At 41.7% G+C, this 19,894-nt stretch overlaps 1 protein-coding gene across 8 annotated transcripts in view; it reads right to left on the bottom strand.

Annotated features, from left to right (window-relative positions):
- LOC120532647 (aminopeptidase O (putative)) overlaps window positions 1–15,128 on the bottom strand; it is a 233,214-nt gene extending 218,086 nt beyond the window's left edge. For 7 of the 8 annotated variants that reach the window (XR_005634332.1, XR_005634333.1, XM_039758845.1 and 4 more), the window contains exon 1: window positions 15,065–15,127. The gene's annotated coding sequence lies outside the window, so the exon portion shown is untranslated. Of the gene's footprint in view, window positions 1–15,064 lie in introns of all 8 variants that reach the window. The other variant, XM_039758846.1, reaches the window with a different exon arrangement.
- Between the last annotated feature and the right edge of the window lie 4,766 nt (window positions 15,129–19,894).

Below are 19,894 nucleotides of genomic sequence, written 5' to 3'. Positions count from 1 at the left end.
GCAGATATCCCAAGATTTCATGTTTTTATTTTTGGACTTATATATATGGATATATAACTTGCCTGGAGTATCAACAAAGAAGCAGATATTGGTGGAAAAGTGTATGTGAATAAACAGCAAATAGCCAAATAAGAACAAATTGTTTTTAGAGCCTTCATCTTCTAAACACAAGTTTTTTTTATTATCAGTACAGAAGGGGATTCCAAGGAGCAGCCCAGGAGTTGCTGTGGACCACTACCTTGTCCAGATGACAAGATCCTGCCTGGGAGTTGGTCTGGACCATTGCCCAGATGGGACAGCAAGGAATGGTCCAGGGCTTGTAGGAGGCCATGCCCTGAACAGATTGTTGAAGGCTGCTAGAAGACATCACAAAGCCAAGGGTTAGTCTTTCAAGCTTTTTGGAACCAGTAGAAAGCTGCAGCTATACTCTGACCAAAGTTGTGGGCATCTTTAACAGGTTTTCAGCAACACATTGGTATTTCTGTGCTGGACAGCCCACGTTCCAAAAGACATCTACTCTTCTCTTTAAACGGACCTCCAACCCCTCAGCTGGGTGAGGGTCGGGAAAAAACAGCAGACCAGGACTCACTTGGCAAGTAAGTGTAAAGAGTGGCTAAGGTCTGAGTGGGGCAAGAAGTTAGGTACTGCATGTATAGGTGGGGCCAAGAGGACAACAGTCTTCCTGAATTTTGGTTGCATATTACTCTATAGCCCTTCTGTTATATTCTCCCTGGAACCCTCAACCCATATTTTCATTAAACCTCAGCACACCTAGGCATCATTTTGGGTGGGGAGATGCTCATAAACATCCAATGAATTTCACAAAATCAACAGAAAATGGATGCTGGATATGTTGGGGAGTAGCAATCCTGACAATAACAGTATAAAAAAAACTTTCAAAGTAAAGACTCAGTTAAGTTGTCATTATTAATACAGCAGCAAAAGCACTTAAAGTGTCCCTGAGGGCATACACAAAATTAACAAAGTGCGCACAGAGAGCTCTTCTACAATTAAATCTATCAGGATGTCATTTCAGAACCATCTATCAAAACCCCACACAGGACAAGAGTGATGTGTGACTTAAAATTTAAATGATCCCTTCACTTTATAATGTGCACAAAAATGACAGTCCTGGATAGAATGAGGCAGACTTTAGCTAACAATTCAGAAGCACCCCTGTTTGACATTTGAGTGCCCAGTGCTGCCGGGACAGGACACAGCACATCATGATCCTGAATGATGTTTGAGGTCACGTCGGTATAAAACTGAACCAGGAAAGTTACAAAGTTTATTACACATGTAGCAACATAAATAATTTAAACAGTATATTTTATTAATTAGAATACTAAAACTTACAGCACAAAATAAAGTAAACCCCTGCACATTTGCTCCTCAGCTGCAGCAGATCTCCACAACCTCAAGCGCCAAGAGCAGCAGTGAAAGCACTTTTTCATTCCCACCAATACTTGTGGTTAATGGGAATGTTAGCCTGTAAGAAAGCTTACCTTTGTGCTCCTCTTTCATGCTGTCTCAGGAATTACTAAAACTTCAGAGCTGAGTATTCCAACATTTACAAGGAACTGTAGCAACTTATGCACGAGGTGTACTGCTCCATTTTTCAAAAGTTGCTTGTGTATGGGGCGGCACGGTGGCGCAGTGGTAGCGCTGCTGCCTCACAGTTAGGAGACCCGGGTTCGCTTCCCAGGTCCTCCCTGCGTGGAGTTTGCATATTCTCCCCGTGTCTGCGTGGGTTTCCTCTGGGCGCTCCGGTTTCCTCCCACAGTCCAAAGACATGCAGGTTAGGTGGATTGGCGATTCTAAATTGGCCCTAGTGTGTGCTTGGTGTGTTTGTGTGTGTCCTGCAGTGGGTTGGCACCCTGCTCAGGATTGGATTCCTGCCTTGTGCCCTGTGTTGGCTGGGATTGGCTCCAGCAGACCCCCGTGACCCTGTGTTCGGATTCAGCGGGTTGGAAAATGGATGGATGCTTGTGTATGTTACAATAAACCTACAAGTCAATCAAATTCAATGATGCAATTTTTACATACCCAAGAGTGTCATCTTTCAAATAAATCCTAAGTTTCCATGTTGTTTGTTGTCTTCCATTAGTAAAATATGTGATTTGCTCACGTATACGTCAAGGTAAGCTGCGCATCACAGGAGTGTGAGCCTGATTTATCAAGCACAAGGCTTCTGTGAGAGTGCATGGGGATTGTTTGGTTAACGCACAATAAAACCTGAAGTCTGTACTAGGGAAATGTCTTCTTCTAAAAACAAGAAAACATGCAGTTTAGGAAGTCATAGAAAAGTTACAGAATGCTAGTGATATTGAATATGAAGACCCTGAGGCAGAGTTTTGACCCTGAAGGACTCAATGCTATGTTTTAGATGTTATGTTTGATTTGATGTGTTGTGGCGTACAGTTTAACAGTTCAGATGTCATGAGCTCAATTACCATATGTGGATGCTGTCTGCCGCATGTTCTCCCTGTGTTAGTTTTCTAAGTAATGTTCTTCAATGGAATATATTTGAATTGTGCAATGCCATGCCATGCCATGCTGCTGCTCGCAGTTCCACGTTGGGAACCTCCACATTCTGCTTGAATGTCACTGAATCACACTGAACGATCTTTCATGGGGGACCAATGTATGGTCACTGAATCTCGCAGCGGCACATCATGCCACACTGCTGCTTGCAGTTTTACGTGGGAAATGTCCCTTATCCTTTGCCCTCATTTGATTGAATGACACTGTTCAACTGCTCTGTTTTGAGTGTGCCAGTGCTGTTCAGGTTGACTGGACATTCTGGACCCTGTGGGAATGGTTTTGATGTATACATGTGCCATGTCTAGGGCTGTTTCCTGCCTTGTGCTCAGGGATGTCAGGAAGGGCCTTGTCTCCAGCACAGAAAAAGCAGGCATGAAAATGTACGTAACTGTATGTAAGTTTATTCCAGATGTGAAATGCAAGAAAAAAGAGACAATAAAAATAAATGAAAACACACTGAACCTTTGAGGCACAACTGTAACAGAACACAGGAGAAGATACTGTATGTCACTTGCAGCACAGAAACCCCAGTCTAGTGTATAAAATGTAATGTTTCACTGTGTCTAGTGGTAAATAGAAATTGTTTCAAGGACTGGTATGAAAAATAACTTTGAAAGTAAAAGTTTGGATGAGTATATAATTATATGCACACACTGTGGTTAGAAGTTGTTTACTTGATATTGTGACAGATACTCAGGGCCATTACCCGGCTGGGACGGGATGGATTGAAGGACTGGGGGAGAGAGCATCAATAAAGCATTACCTTCCCCAAGATGCTAGAGGGCAGCCCCCCTGGGTGGATGTGGCACCACGGATTCCCGCAGGGCACGCTGGAAGTAGGAGTTTGATTCTGCCCTGTTGGGTTCCGTGTGGGCCACTAGGTGGTGCTGCAGAGACTGACCCAGGAGTGATTCCAGACCTTGCTGACAAGCCACCTGGAGCACTCCCAGGTACAGCATAAAAGGAGCTGACTGCCTTCATTCAGAGCCAGAGTCAGGAGGAAGAGGACGAAGCTTACCAGGAAGAGGAAGAGAAGAAGGAAGAAGAAGAAGAGACAGACGAAGTGCTGCATTGTATACCGTGCTTGGTGCTGTACTGTGCTGAAGTGGTGGGAAACAAGGAAAAAACTTTTCCCACTCTTAATAAACATGTACTGTGCCTGGAATTAGTGTCTCTGCCTGTCTGTTTCGGGTTGGGACGGCTGGAGTGCCCTATGGTGGTCACAATATATAGAGTGTGGGCTGTATAAATATATATATATATTTTTAAATAATAATAATATAACTGCAATGGTAATCGATATTTTTAGAGATCATTTTGGGTGCAAGAGACTAAATGTTTCCAAAATGGAACACCTTCTCCCCAACAGTAGAACTTTGCAATGCTATGGGCTATGACATCTAAACTTGGCACAGTGATAGCTGATGGAATGAGGCACAAAAGAAAACTGATACCAGACTAACTTAACCTGCAGCACTTTGGTGTGAGGGAGGAAATTCAGAGAGTCCACAGCAAAATCTACGCAGACACTGGTGGAATATGCAAACTCCACATGTACAACTATCACGTGTGGGATTTTGAACCCCGGATGCCGGATCCACTGAACCACCAAAATGAACCAAACGGGTTTTAATAATCTTGAAATGGATATTTATTACAAGGAATGTCTGAAAATCAGAACATCAATAACTCATCTTTATATATAATACGCTACTGTGGCCGTTTGTTTGTCCAGGATTTTAAATCACCTGTAACTTGCAAACCGTTTGAACTACTGACCTGAAATTTGGTACACGTATACTACGTGATGTCTACTATCTGCTTTCGGGGTGATGACTGACCTCCAAGATTATTCCTCTTTATATTTTTATTTTATTTTATTGTAGAATCAACTCTCGGCAGTGGCCAGCAGGGCAGCAGTGCGGCCATGCGTACGGGCGCTGTTCTCATCCCTACCACCTTCGCCATCACTCCTTCTACCTCTTCATATCTTAAATTATTCTTGAGGCAGATTGTAGACTTAAGTGCCAGCTTAAGTGAAAAATTAAAGAAAACGTACTGTAATTGCACACAAACCCTGACTTAATCAGTTTTAATGCGAAAAGATGCCGATGAAAGAAGAGAGGCAGCAGACCGCTAGGGTGGAGAAAAGAAGAGCTGCTCAGGAAGCAGCGAGCACATCAACCTCTGAGCAAACGAATGCTAAACAGAGACAGAGGAAGAGGATGAAAACTAGGAATGCTCAAGTCAAGTGTATTCACTACACGTTATCACACAGTGCACTGTTACTGCTCCAACACATTTCTAAACTTTGAACTTTGTGTTAGAATTTACTAAATAAATATTAATACATGTATTGAAATAGTTAAAGGAACAAAAAAATTCTTTATGTAGTTGGTATGCAATAAAGTATTTCAGATCGGATCAGATCAAAGATTTAATGGCAATGGTGTTAAGGTTCACAGAGCCACCTCTACTTATTATTTCTGCCAGCTTTACCTGTCAATACAAAGTGTCGCTAAAAGCAATGCCAAAGTACAGGCAGTCCACGCCATACCATACAGACAAAAGAAGTTGTTATCACAAGCAAGCCTTAAACACAACATTCAATATTACAACAGTTGCCTCCTCCAGACTACTCTCAAACCGAGTTCATTGACAAACACATAAGGTTCAATGAGCCTGAGCTGCCATCTGCTCACCATAAAAATCCATTCAACATTAATTTACAACAATAACATCAATCCCTTTAAACCATACTCCTCTCATTCCTGTGACTACAATCTTTTTTGTAAATAAAGCTCTGGTATAACTGTTTCTCATAAATAATTTCATTAGATCAAAATTTAGACATATTGTCTACTTCTAGCTCCTTCTTAAAAAGTATGTCTGTGGAGTTCCCTGTGAGGGCATGTCCCCAATGTGGCCAGGACAGAGAGATGGATGGGTCCTGAAACACTCAAATTGACATATGGAGTATAGAAGCAGGGATTAAAACAATCTGAGCCTGAAAAGGGTAAACTATGGTAGGCGAAGATTAGCTCCTGTGTACTAAACTACGTGAACTGTAAGTTTCAACATTATGTGGTCTGTAGTACATGTTTCTGGTCCAAGTCAAAATGGATGTTTAAAGTTACAAACTCAAGTGGTCTGCTAACATTACAATCACAAAGTGAACTTATTGTAATATCACAAAGTGTTGATGTGTGAAATAGAATACACTATGGAAAACTCTGACTTTGAAGAGCTCCATGGTTTAATTCCAGCCATTTTCTTAATACTTAACCAATCTCTACTGTTAACTGGACATACTTTGTCTTAATTTTTATTGATCTGTTCTGTATGATTTAGAACCTTAAATTGTAAACTCAGGGGTCTCAGAATCTCGTCCTGGAGAGCCACCATTTTTAGTACAATCAATTTCTTCATTAGAACCCATTTTTTGAGGTTAATGGAACTCATTATTTGATTTAGTAGCTTGTTGATGCTCACATTCTTCCAAAGCAAACATTTTTAAAACTGTTCAATTGTGTTTCTGCATTAAGGGCCAGTTGAGCACACCCCTACTAAATGTTGAACGAAATATGCAATCACCACCCATTAATAATTTAACTTCTTATTAAACTGTTTATAACTGTCAGCTTTAGATAAATGTAACTGTAGTTGTCCGCAGGTGGAAATTTGGCTTTTTACAGAGGTTATTTAAATAAATACATACACACACACACATATATATATATACATACATATACAGTAATCCCTCCTCGATCGCGGGGGTTGCGTTCCAGAACCCCCCGCGATAGGTGAAAATCCGTGAAGTAGAAACCATATGTTTGTATGGTTATTTTTATATATTTTAAGCCCTTATAAACTCTCTCACACTGTTAACATTATTAGAGCCCTCTAGACATGAAATAACACCCTTTAGTCAAAAGTTTAAACTGTGCTCCATGACAAGACAGAGATGGCAGTTCTTTCTCACAATTAAAAGAATGCAAACATATCTTCTCTTCAAAGGAGCGCCGTCATAAAGGAGCGCGTCAGGAGCAGAGAATGTCAGAGAGAGAGAGCGAGCGTGACAGAAAAGCAAACAATTTAAAAAATCAATACGTGCTGTTGGGCTTTTAAGTATGCGCACCACGATAAAGCAGCCACAACAGAAGGGAGCAATGTGAAGGTAGTCTTTCAGCATTTTTAGAGTAGCATCTGTATCCTCTAGGCAAACAGCCCCTCTGCTCACACCCCCTCCGTCAGGCAGAGAGAGTGAGAGAGACAGAGAAAAACAAACAATCAAGCACCGCACAGGAAGCACATCGCATATTATTGAGGAGTTTTATTTAATACGTAATACATGCTCTGATTGGGTAGCTTCTCAGCCATCCGCCAATAGCGTCCCTTGTATGAAATCAACTGGGCAAACAAACTGAGGAAGCGTGTAGCATAAATTAAAAGACCCATTGTCCAGAAATCATGAACCAGCGAAAAATCCGTGATATATATTTAGATATGTTTACATTTAAAATCCGCGATAGAGTGAAGCCACGAAAGTCGAAGCGCGATATAGCAAGGGATCACTGTATATATATATATATATATATATATATATATATATATATATATGTCACGCACGCGCGAGTAGGAGACCGCGGACGGATTTTAACACACCTGGGAACACATTTGCCGGCAGGGAATGGCAGGGTACTAACTTTCTCCCTCTGCTTCCTCATAGGAAAAAGGACGCTCCGCCACCATAAGCCGGGTTTTGACCGCAGTACGGTACTTCCGCCCTTCCTCCACCATCTTGTCCTGACGTCATCAATCCCATCCTCCCTCACAGTCCTTCCTAGCATTCCTCCACTTCCGGCTCCTCCCTAATAAAATGGCCGCCGACGCCATGATAAGGCGTCACGTTTATGAACTGTTTTGTTTATAATTTTGACCAGTTTTTTCGTTGTGGATTGGCTACAATATACGGGGCTGGCAAACCCCAAACCTTTATGCTGTCTACTCTTAAGTCTTTTACACTGGCGTAGTTGGCAGGATAGAAGATCCCTGAAAATGACTGAGGGACAGGATCTAAATACGGTGCTGCAGGGGATGAATGCCCAACTCCAAGCTCTGCAGCAAGCGCAAGCCACAACCACCCAGGAGTTGGAGGCTACGAAGGCCAGGCTGGCAGAAGCACGTAGAGCAAGACCAGACCCGCCCAAACCGACGCCTCCGCCTTTGGTGCCGATGACCGACGCAGATGACGTTGAATCCTATTTGGCCATTTTTGAACGGACGGCCACCCGGAACGAGTGGCAGCGGTCCGAGTGGGCGTCCATTTTGGTGCCTTACTTGAAGGGACCCGCGCAGCGGGCCTATTATGACCTTCCCGAGGAGGAGGCCGCGAACTACGACCTCCTCAAACCGGAGATCTTGGCCCGCTACGGCATCACGCCGGTTCAGCAGGCGGCAGAGTGGCGGAACTGGCAATCTGATCCAGAAAAGACTGCCCGTGCCCAGGCCTTCGAGTTCTGGGGCAAGATGGGGCGCTGGCTACGGCCAGAGGGACCCCAGGCCCGGAAAGTGGTAGAGCAGGTGGCCTGTGAGCATTTGTTTGCCACTCACAAATTTGTAATATTCAATCACTTTCCTTAATAAATAAATGACCAAGTATAATATTTTGTCTTAACTTGTTTCTCTTTATCTACTTTTAGGACTTGAGTGAAAATCTGATGATGTTTTAGGTCATATTTATGCAGAAATACAGAAAATTCTAAAGGGTTCACAAACTTTCAAGCACAACTGTAAATACACAGAAACACATACACACACTGTGGTTTGAACACACACCAGAATGACTAAAAAGGAAATAGATTCAAAAGAAACAAACTTCCAATATGGCAGTTACAGTCACAGTAATGCATCATGTAGGTGTATTGCTGCTGGTATAAAAGTAGCCCCCACGACGTTTCTTGCTGAATAATTTGTTGGCTGAATGTCAGAGAGAGGATGTGAAGCATTGCTCATAATGGCACTCAGTTCTGTTTAATTTTCTCCTTAGCCACAACCTCCAGGGGGTCCAATGTGCATCCAATAACTGAGCCTGCCCTTTTAATTAGCTTGTTGATTCAGTGGTCCGCTCTCGAAGTCATGTTACTAGCCCAGAACATGGCTTTATCTGAGGCATTTTTTTTTTCCAATTTTCCATTAGATGCTCAGATTGTTATATAGGAAAATATTGCTTTTTGTAGAAGTGCTGCTGGGTGCTACAAGCCCATTTCCAGCTGAGGGAGTGCAGTGTTCTCCTTACTCTTACAGTAGGTAGGTGTGTGCACTTTCCAGATCAGTGATGGGGCTTGAAGGCTAAAGCCTCACACTAAAATGTGGACCACATTTATTTTATTTTTTTTACTAAGCATTTGCCCTTGTGGTTCAAGCTTTTCTCAGTCATGGCCATGCAGCAATAAGAAAAGTCCAGTACCAATTGCTCCTTTTAAGGTAATCATAGTAATTTGAAGACAAAAAGCAGAATGCACCAGAATGTACCAAGCATAGGATATTATGCTGGAGGGGCTGAGTGGTACCCTGATCACCCAGGACTGAGGGGGACCACCTGAGGTGCTAAATTTGAAAAAGCCACCTAGGAAGTCTTTCAGGTGTTCCAGGAACCTAATGGAAGTGTGGTTCATCTGTTTCAAAAAAGCACAAATCACTGCTGTAGTATGAACAGGTTACGTACGTAGAAAATCACTTTTTTAAATGTCTGTTGGCCTCATGTTGTCCACCAACTGCTGGCTAATGGTGGCTCTCACTACTACAGAGTTGAGTGCTCAAGTTATGCAATGTGCGTAGTCTGCATGTTCTATCCATGTTATTGTGGCTTGTCCAATTCGAAATCTGAGGTGTAGATTTTTGAATGTAGGCATTTAATAACGAATGGATTATAGTGAGTAGTAGGGGATTGCAAGGCTCTCAGTTTACTTAACTTTTTAATTTACATGGTTGTATTTTGTCGGATGATAAGGACGATGATGTCAGAAGGATGTCACAATGACCAGGCCCAAGCATCCCATTACCTCTGTGAGATGGACGGCTGGGTTCCATGCCCGGCCGGGAAGCCCCTGCTATGCATGTTCCACGGGGGCAACTTCGGACAGGCTCAATACCTCCCCCGGGACACTTGGTGGCAGCCTCCCGTGTGGCTCCATGGGGCATGGAGTCCTCCACAGCCTAGTTGGGAGCTGGGGTGGCCGCTAGGGAGTGCTGCCGAGACTCAAGAACCCGGCTGGACGAGTCATCAGCCCCACCCGGAGGTGCAATTGGGACCAGGTGGTCAAGCACCTGGAACACTTCCGGGTGAGCTATAAAACAGGCCAGCCTCCACCACTAAAAAGCCGGAATCGAGAGGAAGAGGACGAGGTTGCCCGGGAGGAGTGGTGGTGCCAGAGGAAGGGTGGTTTGTGCTCTGTTTAAAGTGCTTTGGGACTGTGTTGGGCCTGTGGGACACGGGGAAGACGTGCCCCACGGCTGAAGAAAAAATAAAAGCCTGTGTGATTTTACACATGCCTCTGCGTAATCTGTGCCGGGTCGGGCGCTATATAGTGCCTTTATCACACCTGATATGATACTTTGTGAAGCAAATGGTACATGAATGTTCATATTTTATTAGTTATTAACACAAGAGGAAAACACATTATTTATTAGCTAGTTGGGTTAATGTGAATATTAGAGAAGCCTACATATGCAGGACAATTCTGTTCTGTATATATAAAGGACAATTCTGGTATGGCCCACCACAATTTTCATGCCAAAAACACAACTGAAACAGATGATTTTCTTTATTCTGAGAACACTGTCCAAATGCTTTGAAGACCACAGCCGATCAATATTTTTCAGTGTTCTCTTTTTTCTTTTTAAATATTTTACAGAAGAAGGGTGAAATGACACCTTTTATTGGCTAACTAAATAGATTACAAATGCAAGCTTTCGAGGCAACTAAGGCCCCTTCATCATCTTGCCTGATGTATCTTGCATCTTGCATTTGTAATCTATTTAGTTAGCCAATAAAAGGTGTCATTTCACCCTGTTTTCTCCTGTATCAATCTACAGTATGGCTAACACGGTACAACACTCTACAGACATTGTACAATGGACACAGAGGGGCAAATGGAATTGCGTTACCTGGTCACAACATGACTTGCTTTGCATTTCATTGTTTGGCAGTTGGTTAGGAAAAAAAGAAGCAGGGGTTTATAATCTTAAAACACAACCCAATCCCGTTACTGTCAGAAGGGATCCTACTCCGTTGAGTAGGGCCCTTGAGGAATGCCCTTGACCTGAAAAACACTCCGGGGCGCTGTACAATAGTGCTTAGACCCCCAAAGGACATGCGAAAAGACAATATCATCTCAGGGATTAACAAAGTATATCAAAAATATTACAATTAAGGCAAAAGAAGCCTGTTCAGTTCACAGCAGTAAAAAATGGCGGGTCTGAAAACCTGCAGCTGTTGCAGCCCATCAGGATCAGAGTTTAAAGGAATACCCCACCCAAAAACGATATTACTTACCTTGTGTATTTTGTAGTGGTAACCAACAAAACAATTTTATCTCATGTCTTTATAAAAAAAATGGAGAGGAAAAATGTGTATGACATAACAGAAGCCAAAAGTGACCAACACTGTACAACAGCAAATAATTTGAAAAATGTCCATGAAATAAAGAAAAAAAAATCTCACGTTACTCATGTTGTATAATTCGCAAATTAGTTATCCAGTCATATGCTCATTTTTACTAAGATTGTTAAATATTTACTCACTACACATCATAAACATGAAACTAAAGCTCGTGGGTTTGACTTTCTGAACCGAATACAGGATTCTTGACCAATGAATGAGGGGGAGAAGTGTGTCATTAATTCAAAAATAAGCCTCCTATGATGCTTTAGTTTCCTGTTTATGATGTGCACTGAGTATTTCTGAAGTACCTATTTTTGTTCTGTGCATACGACTAGATAACTAACATGTGACACAAGTAAAGAGATTGTTTTTCCATGGATGTTTTTAACATCATCTGCTGTTGTACAAAACTGGTCACTATTGATCTCTATTACTTCATAAGCTGTTTTCTTTCCATTCTGCATGAAAACATTAGATTACAAATTTTCTTGCCCACCACAGCAAAGTACATGGGATTAGTAACATAAAAAAAATAAATAGATAATTTTGGATGCAGTACTCCATTAACACCCCATATATAAAAATATATTGTGCTAATAACGTGTCAACTGAAGCCATTCTACTTTGTTCTTTCACTTGAATCTATTCATCATGAACAAAGCCAATACGATTCCTGCATGGGTACCTGCCACTGTCTAAGGTGGGGACAACTACTAAATGTCAGGAAGAAACATGGGCTATTGTGGTGCTCTGTACAAATGGAGAATGTGTGTAAAAGTTGGCAGATTGGCTCACTGGGGTGGACTTGCCTACCAAACAAACACACACACACATTCAGCTTTATATGTTACACTAGTTATGCTACCCTCCATCTAAGATGGGTTTAAATCTAAGTAATAAACATAGACCTCGGGGTTAATGTTTGAGTACACCATGCAATGCATGTGTCTCTCTCATATGCCATTTGGTAAAGCATTTGGTATGGGATTCATAAATCAAAGTTAATGTTTCTGATGTACCATCTGTTGGAATGACAAATGGAATGCATTTTATTACTAAAAATGTTTGTGATGCACCATCTGTTACTTATCCTTTTATTAAGGAGGATGGCACAGTTGCCTCTGACACCAGCTACAGAGGTTCACAGCCTAGTTATGAACAATGCATCTTTATTACAGTATGTAATACAAAGTAGCAAGGCGTGTGTTAGACAATAAAGAGCTTAGCGACTATTGCTTCTCAAATACTACACAAATGTGTGAGTCACTGCTTAGCCCCAGATTGCTTACATATTTAATTGCTTTGCTCAAAATGCCAAAACTGTTATGCATATTAGCTAATTTTTGCTTACTTTTACTATGTAGGCATAGCATTAAGTGCTGCTACCTGTGGGACCCTATCTTTGGAAGCCCTGTCTTGCAACTAACACTGCCAGGACAGGCTCTGTATCAGATTACGAGAACAAATGGCTGTACACACACTTTTGTCAACGTTCAGAATTTTCTGCAGTGGCCAGTTGCATAAAATATATATATATATATATAGATAAAGACAGACAGATATATATATATATAATGCTAAGGTCAGTCTGTCTGTCACACAATTGCTTACAAAAAAATGAGATTACATAGGACCGTGATCTTTGTCTAAATTGAATGTTTATGACCTGATCCGATACAGAAATACAAAAAAATGTGACCTGTGGTCACGTGTTTCCAGCAAAGCGGTTGAAAAACAAACTGATAACCACCATTATGGCAGACAGAAAAATAAGAGTGGCAACATCTGCTGAACACCAAGCAAATTGCAGAAAGCGATCCAATTACAAAGAGCAAGAAAGAATAAGAAGACAAGATGTTGCAATTGAGCAGCAGACAAACATGATGGCTCACAGGCACTCAAGACAGTCTGTAATACAGACTGGAAAAGTGAGAAAGTGACAGAAATGTATGGCAACAATCATCAGTCAAAACATCTGAGTATATAAAAGCATTCCTTTCACATCATTACATCAATGTTTCCTTAAAGTCCACTACTTGGCAAATCAAGCTGAGGCAAAAACTCGGGCATGGGAGGTGTGAAGCGGCTGGGATGAGAATCAGCACCTCCAAATCCGAGAGCATGGTCCTCAGCCGGAAAAGGGTGGAGTGCCCTCTCAGGGTTGGGGGAGAGATCCTGCCCCAACTGGAGGAGTTTAAGAATCTCGGGGTCTTGTTCACGAGTGAGGGAAGAATGGATCATGAGATCGACAGGCGGATCAGTGCGGCATCCGCAGTGATGCAGGCTCTGCATCGGTCTGTCGTGGTGAAAAAAGAGCTGAGCCGTAAGGCAAAGCTCTCAATTTACCAGTCGATCTACGCTCCTACCCTCACCTATGGTCATGAGCTATGGGTAGTGACCGAAAGAACGAGATTGTGAATACAAGCGGCTGAAATGAGTTTCCTCCGCAGGGTGTCTGGGCTTTCCCTTAAAGATAGGGTGAGAAGCTCAGTCATCCGGGAGGGGCTCAGAGTAGAGCCGCTGCTCCTCCGCATCGAGAGGAGTCAGATGAGGTGGCTCGGGCATCTGATCAGGATGCCTCCTGGACGCCTCCCTGGTGAGGTGTTCCGGGCACGTCCAACCGGGAGGAGGCCCCGGGGAAGAGCCAGGACACGCTGGAGGGACTATGTCTCCCGGCTGGCCTGGGAACGCCTTGGGATTCTCCTGGAAGAGCTGGAAGAAGTGGCCGGGGAGAGGGAAGTCTGGGCCTCTCTGCTTAAGCTGCTACCCCCGCAACCCGACCTCAGATAAGCGGAAGAGGATGGATGGATGGAATGTCAAGCTGTATTTTGTAAGGGTAAAAACCAAAGGATGTGTGGCCAAAATAGAAAAGATTCACCTCTCTCTAGAATATGAACCAACAGACATAATTCAATGTAACTTCTACAGGAACTGACAGGAGTGGCTATTTAGAAAACAAAAGTATTAACAGCTCCTAATCTTTAAATTGTTTGGGATTTGCATTTTATTTTAGGCCTTAGGTCTGTGTGTTTCACTAGTAATGTAAAAAAATTAAAAAGTGAAAATATGGTCAACTCTTGATAATACAGCTCTGCTAAAGGTAACTGCAATCAGTATGAAGGGGGAAACATTCACGATTACTGACTTGTTGATTCGCCTACTAATCTGTAAAATTCGACACAAAACCAAACACGTTTGATGGAGGCATAATTTTACTGCAAGCATCTAGTGATTAAGTCTTGTCTTTTCCTGAAAAAGGCCCACAGTTTAAGGATGTACTCTTTGAAAACATTACCTTGTGCTGAATTTACATATTAAATTCCATTTTAGCCTCTTTACAACTGTACAAGCTGCGCACGAAATTAAATGATCTTCCACATATTTTTGTATCCAATACACACATCTATATATTTTAAGCAAATGATTTGAACACCGATCGTCGGAAAATGACCCTGCTAGCAGAATAACTCGCCCTGGTTATTGGAATGCAATTTCCAAGAGTGTCACGAATTACCAACGCAAATCAGAAATCAGAAATGAATAAAATTCGACAAGGACCTTATGAACTCGTATGACATACCAAATGTAAGGATGCAGATCACGGGTGTGAAACAAAAAGTAAGTTTAAATAACTGTTATAGTTTCGACTAATACTATACTAAAGGGTTTGAATGTTGCACTTAATCGTTGTATAACTACATCAGCATGTCACCCACGGAGATATCACAGTTATTTATTTCTAGAGTCGGTTAAAAATAAAACTGATGGAATTTAGCATACTGGACATACTGTTGTTATTATTTACAATACATTAAAAAAACGGAACTCAACAGCTTATGCTGTAACAGCACCCACCAGCTCTACCTTTCCGAGTGACCGCCTCACACGCTCTCCGTTCCGGCTGTTCGGCGACTTGTAGTTTATAGAGGGCGTCGGCGCATGAAGGTGACGTCACTGTTAGTGCGCCCTTCGGTTGCAGCCTAACCGACTCCTTTCTCTCATGTTGTGGCGTGGTGTCAGCTTCTAAGTGAGCTGAAAAAATGTGAATTTGCATATAGACTATACAAAAACGTTAACGCCACTTTGATTTGGTGGTTTCGTTTCCTTTCCGGGAATTTTTGGTCTTTACAGCTCAGTTTGTTTGAGGATTGTTTAAAATAAACATTAGCACAATCGAGGGATCGCAGGCAGATGGCTCCAGCTGTAGACCTCCACGATTCAGTAGCTCTGCTGGACGGGCAGTTGGATTGCAGATTTTTGTCACTTGGTTTACTTGACTTGAGTCAGGTAACCCTCATCTTAACCATAATGTAACCAGGCGTTATCACTGGCTTGTAATATAAAGCGACAACCTCTTCGATGGAGTGGAGCTCTGGAGGTCCGTAGCACGTCTGTTGGATGCCTTGATTGGAAGGCAAATACCGGCCGCGAACAAGGTCCCCGTCCGTCGCATGTCACACTGATTTAGACTTGTAGGTCAACACAGCATGGATTCCAGGAAACTCTTACCTCAGAGTAGAGTTATACTGAGTATACTTTATACATAAAATATATGTTGTCGTACCTTGTATAACTGAATAACATTTATGGAACAATAACAATTCAATACATTTATGGTCACTACAGTATTTGGATTTAATAATCGTCATGTGGGAAAAGGCTCACGCGCATGCATAAGTACAGCCGAATAATGCAGTCAAGGAGCTTTTGAATTCAGCCGAGTGAAAAATGACGGCTGTCCGATTAACTGCGATTTTAGTTCCATCTCTTTTCTCTTTGTCAGATTGCTTTTTGGAATGACGTCAGTTTAGTAGTTTTGACAGCTCAGACAAATGCACTTCGATTGTGAAATTTTGAGAAAAAAATCCTCTTCCAATTCCACATCCAGCCCATACCCTCTCCAAACAATTTTTTTAAAAAAATCCCTTCTTTAGTCGATATAAATTGGAAGGTTAACTAGATCGCAGCCGGAGTTTTGCAGTAGCTCGTGCGTGCGGGATGACCAGTGTGTGAGAAGAAGAGAGATCTCAGACTGGCCTGTATGTCAATCAAGTGGCAAATGCCATAGGGAGGATATATGATAGACGAACGTTTAAAAAATTTTATTTAATGCAACGCGAACTACCTTTGCGATCTAACGGTCGATCGCGATCGACGCATTGGACACCCCTGATCTACCTAGACACAGAGGGAAAATGGAAACTCCACCGCGACAGACTGACAGGACGCTAACGTCCAGTCGGTGGTTAAGTGGAAACATTGACTTCTATCACGTATTCTTTTCGTGCTGTTGCAATATTTTTGCAGGGTTAGCCATCGGTTTTCTGGATATGCCATTTCCATAGTGGTTGTAAACTTCAGTCATGGGAATCCCCAGTGGCTCTAGAGTTTTGTTCCAACCAGTATGTCAAACAGTCAGTCATTGTCACATTAAACTTATCTCATTATTTAACTGAGCGTTTTTTTTTTTTCATTTTATTTTGCATTTAGAAAAGTGCAGTAGTGTGGCACTTATTGGAAATTAAGAAATATTTGAACATTTTTTGTACCTTTAAATGCTTACTTTATTTTATAATTAACCTTTTCTGTGGAGCTTGCTTTCATGATTGTATCTGAATGCAGACAATTACTGATGAGTGCAGCAGACACCAGGGCAAATGCCCTGAAAGGAACTACAGTGGTGCTTGAAAGTTTGTGAACCCTTCAGAATTTTCAGTATTTCTGCACAAATATGACCTAAAACATCATCAGATTTTCACTCAAGTCCTAAAAGTAGATAAAGAGAAACCAGTTAAACAAATGAGACAAAAATATTATACTTGGTCATTTATTTATTGAGGAAAATGATTGAATATTACATATTTGTGAGGGCAAAAGTATGTGAACCTCTAGGACTAGCAGTTAGTTTGAAGGTGAAATTCGAGTCAGGTGTTTTCAATCAATGGGATGACAATCAGGTGTGAGTGGGCACCCTGTGTTATTTAAAGAACAAGGATCTATCAAAGTCTGCTCTTCACAACACATGTTTATTGAAGTGTATCATGGCACGAACAAAGGAGATTTCTGAGGACCTCAGAAAAAGAGTTGTTGATGCTCATCAGGCTGGAAAAGGTTACAAAACCATCTCTAAAGAGTTTGGACTCCACCAATCCACAGTCAGACAGATTGTGTACAAATGGAGGAAATTCAAGACCATTGTTACCCTCCCCAGGAGTGGTCGACCAACAAAGATCACTCCAAGAGCAAGGCGTGTAATAGTCAGCGAGGTCACAAAGGACCCCAGGGTAACTTCTAAGCAGCTGAAGGCCTCTCTCACATTGGCTAATGTTCATGTTCATGAGACCACCATCAGGAGAACACTGAACAACAATGATGTGCATGGCAGGGTTGCAAGGAGAAAGCCACTGCTCTCCAAAAAAAAATGCTGCTCGTCTGCAATCACGTGGACAAACCAGAAGGCTATTGGAAGAATGTTTTGTGGATGGATGAGACCAAAATAGAACTTTTTGGTTTAAATGAAAAGCGTTATGTTTGCAGAAAGGAAAACGCTGCACTCTAGCATAAGAATCTTATCCCATCTGTGAAACATGGTGGTGGTAGTATCATGGTTTGGGCCTGTTTTGCTGCATCTGGGCCAGGATGGCTTGACTCCATTGATGGAACAATGAATTCTGAATTATATCAGAGAATTCTAAAGGAAAATGTCAGGACATCTGTCTATGAAGTGAATCTCAAGAGAAGGTGGGTCATGCAGCAAGACAACGACCCTAAGCACACAAGTCGTTCTACCAAAGAATGGTTAAAGAAGAATAAAATTAATGTTTTAGAATGGCCAAGTCAAAGTCCTGACCTTAATCCAATCGAAATGTTGTGGAAGGACCTGAAGTGAGCAGTTAATGTGAGGAAACCCACCAACATCTCACAGCTGAATCTGTTCTGTACGGAGGAATGGGCTACAATTCCTTCAAGTCGGTGTGCAGGAATGATCAAAAGTTACCGGAAACGTTTAGTTGCAGTTATTGCTGCAAAGGGGGGTCACACCAGATACTGAAAGCAAAGGTTCACATACTTTTGCCACTCACAAATATGTAATATTTAATAATTTTCCATAATAAATAAATGACCAAGTATAATGTTTTTGTCTCATTTGTATAACTGGTTTCTCTTTACCTACTTTTAGGACTTGAGTGAAAATTTGATGATGTTTTAGGTCATATTTATGCAGAAATATAGAAAATTCTAAAAGGTTCACAAACTTTCAAGAACCACTGTACCTCAGTGTTACCCACTTATTACTAAATATTTGTGTAAATAACCAGATCATTAAAATGAAAAAATCTATTCTTCCCACATCTAAAACATATTCCTTTTGCTTCATTCTGTACAAATATAGCATAATCAGTTTTTAAATTTCTGTATGGATGCAAAGAACATAGAAACTGAGAAGTGAAAGCTTTCTTAATTAAGGTAGGAGTCAAATGAAGAGAAGTGAGTTAGGACAAAAACTTGAGGCCACAGGGGGCCCCCAGGACTGGTCCTGACAACCACTGCTCAAAGTCAAGAAGTGTGGTGTCTGTACCAGTAGAATTGGGACACAAAATGCAAGTTTGCCTTTGACTGTATACCAGTCCATCTTAAGGCAAATGGGCTCATACACAAGATCAAGTAGCAGGAGCAAACACCACGCATACTGTGACTAGCCTGGAGCTAAAACTAAATCCCCAGGACCTGACAGCACAGCTAATTATACTGTCCTATTAGAGTGCCTGAATGTAGTTAACTGGATGCAGCAGACCTCTACCTTTAGTGTAAATGTAATGGAGCCCAGCATCACTGAGGGATTTGTATCATTGTGTCTGTATAATCTAACTGAGGCTTGTGGGGAGCGGCAGACTCTCCAAGCAGCACTGGACACTACAGCAACAATTTATTTCTTGTAAAGTATAGCCCAAAATCAAAAGAAAATCAGAAATTCCCCAGTAGGTTTTAAGAGGCCCTGTTTTTTTCACAGCCTCACAACCCTGACTTGTAGAAAAAACCTTATACAGTGGAACTTCGGGTCATGACCGTAATTTGTTCCAAAACTCTGGTTGCAACCCTATTTGGTCGTGACCCGAAGTAATTTCCCCCATAGGATTGTATGTAAATACAATTAATCCGTTCCGGACTGTATGAGCTGTATGTAAATATATATTTTTTTAAAAGATTTTTAAGCACAAAAATAGTTAATTATACAATAGAATGCACAGTGTAATAGTAAACTAAATGTAAAAACATTGAATAACACTAAAAAAACCTCGAACAGAGAAAACCAACCTTGCAGTCTCTTTATAAAAAAGCTGGTGCATTCTTTAACTTTCTTCTCGTTCGCTCTCTCTGGCTCGCTGCACAGGGAGAGACTGAACACGTGCGGAAATCATCGACGCGCACAAACCGAAAGGGAAACTGGCTTGTTCGTCACCCGAGTGTGTGGTCATGAACAGATGCAGAAGTTTGGCAAACGTTTTGGTCGTAACCCGATTTGTATGTGTTCAGACATTCATGACCCGAGGTTCCACTGAGAGGAAAAAAGAATGGACACAATGCCAGTCTTACAATGCACAGATAACAGAGCCAATTAACAAAACTGGAGAAATGATAAGGCTGCAATATGAACCTAAGTCCTCAGGGGTTGTGTGTCAACAG

The sequence above is a fragment of the Polypterus senegalus genome, chromosome 7 (assembly GCF_016835505.1).
Source record: "Polypterus senegalus isolate Bchr_013 chromosome 7, ASM1683550v1, whole genome shotgun sequence".
In the NCBI taxonomy this organism is placed as follows: Eukaryota; Metazoa; Chordata; class Cladistia; order Polypteriformes; family Polypteridae; genus Polypterus; species Polypterus senegalus.
Note: the sequence above shows the minus strand (reverse complement) of the source record. Positions and strands in the feature narration are given on the sequence as shown.